We start from the raw sequence: 4322 nt of genomic DNA, 5'->3' as shown, positions 1-4322 counted from the left end.
AGGTAACTTTGCTTTTGTGTCTGAATTTGTAGAACTGGTGTTGGTTTCATTTTTGTGACATTGGTCAAAAAACAATTCAAAATGTTTGCCTCACAGTTCTGGTGAACTCAGTTCAAAGCTGTTGAGTGTAAGTCTGATAGTGAGTGTAAGTCTGAAGTCATCTGTTGGATATTGATGTACTTCCCCAGCTTATACCAATCAAGGCTCACATAATGCATTTCTCCAAGTGATGGGAGAACACTATGCTGAGGCTCTCACTAAGTCCCCTTTAGGAATAATTCTTGCTAAGGAACCCCAGCCTCTGAGTTTCTGCTTTTCTTTGGGTGCTTGTTGCCTCCAGTGGATTTCTATTCCAGGGTATTTCCCCTCTTTAACAATATGAAGAGCTAACCTAGTCCCAGCATGAATGTTGATCTGTGAGATAGTCTGAGGTTTTTTTGCTGTGACTGTCTATCATTTCAATTTCTTTTGTTTCTCACCCCTTCTTCCTTCTCTCTGACAGAGGTATAGTAGCAGGGGGCACCCAACAATGAACTTGATGCATTTAAGTCTATAGCTCAGTCCATTACCAGCACCTCTAAACTATACCATTTTAGGATTCCATTTCCAGAACAATGATTGGCATAAGACAATTGCTCAAATTTTTAGCTATGATATATTGTAGTGAAAAGGTAAAAAAAAAAAAAAAATGTGATTCCATCATGTTTATTGAGCTAAATTCACTGTGACTCAATTTAGTTGTCAGCAACACAGTATTATCTTCTTGGAAAAAAAAAACTGGTTAAAAATAAAATCTGATTTTTTTCCTTTGGGATCAATAAATCCTTTTCTTTTTAACATTTTTTTTAAATTTTTTATTTTTTTTTGTCTTCTAACGATTCTTCATGAGCAATTTATTTCCAGTCTGATGTCTCTACCCTTCAGTAAGACAGCTTCAAGCATAGTTGTGTGCCGAAAGTCACCAATAACAAAATGTGTTCAAAGTATGCCTGTGCCTTTCCAGTGTTTGAGAAAGAGAGAGCACATATTGCAAATGATGTGAGTGATGTGCTGGATAGTTTTATGTCAACTTGACACTTTCTTTCCTGACTTGCTTTAGGTCATGCTGTTTCATCACAGCAATAGAAACTCTAAGACAAGTTGATCCATAAGTATGATATGGCTGTGACAGACCTGACCATGTTGTTTGGGAGAAGATTTTGGGAGGACTTTGGAACTTGATGTAAGAAAAACCAATGCTTGGTGAGATATTCTGTAGAGCTGGAAAGATAAAAATGTTGAGGACAGTGCAGATGATGGAGACTGGACATATAAAGTTTCAGAGGGAAGTTTAAAGACTCTCTTGGGGGCATTTGTTATTTTGAATTAAGATTCCGTGGTTCTGGTTAGCTGGGTCTGAAGAATCAGCTGTGATTAACAAGATACCAGCACTACTAAAGTGAAAACTTTGCTTTGATGAGATACTTGATGCTGGTCTGCTAGAACTGAGACATTAGCAGTGATTAAGAAAAGACCCCCATCATTGAGGTGAAATCTTCTGGGAAGTATTCCATGAGAGTCAGCATACAGAATTGTGTTCCAAAGATGGCCAAGGTTGTAACTTTGGCTGGCAGCTGAACTTGGTAGTTTAAGATATATAAAGGTGCTACTGGTTTTGAAGGCATAAAAGGGTCATGGAGAGAAGCTGAGGCTTGGCACTGCTGTGGGAGGCGAGGAGAGGTCATTGGTGAAGGTATAACCTCAGTGGTAGTTAAAGGCCCAGGACTAAAATGCTCGTGCATAGAAATTGAGGCTTATCTCCATGAGGAGAGCCTAGGAGAGGCTATTAGTAAAGTGAAGCCCAGTTGCAGCAGAAGACCCAATTATTTTGGAGATGCCAGTTAGTATCATGAGATGACCACCAAGGACACAGCAGCAGTGGAGTGGAGTGGAGCCAGCTGGAGCCTAGAACATAAGCTGTGTGTTGGAGTGGGAAGAGATGGCAAATTGGCTCAAGCCCCTTGGAGAAGCCCAAAATATCATGAGTGAATTCCAGACACTGGTTGTTGAGTTGTTTAAATTTTGGGAGTTTGGTTTTGCTTTAATTTGTTCATTACTGTGTCCTGGTTCTTCCCTCTTGAAGTAAGAAAGTAATTTATTTTTGATTTTACAAGAGCCCACAATTGAGAGACTTTGGATTTTAAAAGAAATTGGCTATTTTAAAGAGATTCGACTTTTATTGTGTTTGAATTTATAATGGCTGTGGGAATTTTAAAGTTACTTATATTTTTAATGTGAAATCTTTGGGATGAATGAAAAGGGAAAGGTAGTGTTTTAATAGTGATGTGTTTGTATATCAAGTTAACAAAGAGTCAATTGTGCCAGATAGTCTTATGTCAACTTGGCATAAGCTAAAGTAGTCTGAGAGGAGGGAATATCAATTAAGAAAATGCCTCCATACGATCTTGAGTTCTATAAGAAAACAGACAGAAATCCATGAGGAGCAAGCCAGTAAGCAACACTCTTGCATGGCCTCTGCATCAGCTCCTGACCTTAGAATTCTGCCCTGCTTGAGTTCCTGTCCTGAATTTCTTTTGAGGATGAAATGTGATATGGAAGCCTAAGCTGAATAAACCTTTTCTCCACAACGTGCTTCTGGTTGTGGTGTTTTGTCACAGCAATAGAAACTCTAATGAGGACAGTGGCGTATATAGTTCCCATGGACAATGGATACATCGACAGAGTATAGCTTTAGAGTGGGAATGCTGTGGCAGTTGATGAAGCTCCAAATGGAAACATGGACTTGGTAAGTAACTGTCTAGAGCTGTGCAAATCTAAGACTGAAAGACAGCTCAGCTCTCTTGGTCACCCATTGACCCAGGTTCCTGGCTGTCTCTGCTATGCACATCAGGAAGCTTCACCTGTGGGTTCAAAAACAGATGTCCCTCTTCTCTTCATTTCCCACTTGATAACAACTAGTGGGGGTCATATCATCTCTCCAAAGGCTTAATTTCCAAACATGCTCACCAGGTGAATGATTTTTCCATCAACATCCTGGAGGCTGACTATGGACTTTTTCTTCCGATGACCTGTTTTACAGAAAATTCTGGATTAGTTATTGGAATCTCATGATTGTTTGTGCTGGTCTGTTTGGGAAAGCCAATGTTGCTTTATGGTCTTGGCCTAAAACAATTTGGTATAGATGAGAGGTGGCAGAGGAGGACAAACATGTAAGTGTAATAGGTTGTAATTTTTATTTAATTAATTTTACATCCTGACCACAGCCTCCCCTCCCTCCTCTTCTCCCACTTTCTCCCCTTCCCCCCCTCTGACCCATGCCTCCTCCATATCTACTCAAAAAGAGGTAGGCCTAAAGCATGGCATATCAAGCTGTCATAAGACCAAGCACCTCTTTCTGCATTCAAGCTGGACAAGGCAATCCAGTATGAGGAATAGGTTCCCAAGAGCCAGCCAAACCACCAGGGACAGCCCTGCTCCCATTTCCAGGAGTCTTACCAATCTACACACTGTCACATATATGTAGAGGGCATAGGTCCATCCCATGCAGGCTCCCTGGTTGTTGGTTCAGACTCTGTGAGTTCCCATAGCCAGGCTAGCCATTTCTGTGGGTTTTCCTATGATGTCCCTGTCCACCTAGCTCCTACAATTCCTCCTCCTTCTCCACAGCAGGACTCTCCAAGCTCAGCCCAATGTTTTGGATTTAGGTCTCTGAATCTGCCTCCATCAGTCACTGGATGAAGGCTCTCTGATGACAACTGGGGTACTCACCAATCTGATCACAGGGATGGCCAGTTCAGGCTATGCATCCACTACTGCCAGAGGTCTTAGCTGGGGTCATCCTTGTAAACTTGTGGGAGTTTCCCTTGTATCAGGCTTCTACCCGACCTGAAAAGCCCTCCTTTCCACTCATCTCTCTCAACACTGTCTCCCTCACCAATCCCCCAACCCAATATGACCACCCATCAACCTGATCCCTGAAGTTCCCATGCCCACTAGGCCCCTGTCCAACCAGAAGATCCCCTTAGTTTCCCTTCCCAGGGAGATCCATATATCTCCCTTTGGACTATCCTTGTTACCTAGCCACTCTGAGTCTGTAGATTGCAGCATGGTTATCCTTTACTTTACAGTTGATATCCAATTATGAGTAAGTACATACCATGTTTTTTTTTTTTTTAACATCTGAGTTACTTTATTCAGGATGATATTTTTTCTAGTTCCATCCATTTGACTGAAAATTTCATGATGTCATTATTTTTAACAGCAGAATAATACTCCCTTGTATAAATGTAGCACATTTTCTTTATCCATTCTTCAATTGACAG

Source organism: Onychomys torridus, chromosome 11 (assembly GCF_903995425.1).
Source record: "Onychomys torridus chromosome 11, mOncTor1.1, whole genome shotgun sequence".
Lineage (NCBI taxonomy): Eukaryota > Metazoa > Chordata > Mammalia > Rodentia > Cricetidae > Onychomys > Onychomys torridus.
This window is presented reverse-complemented; position numbering follows the sequence as displayed.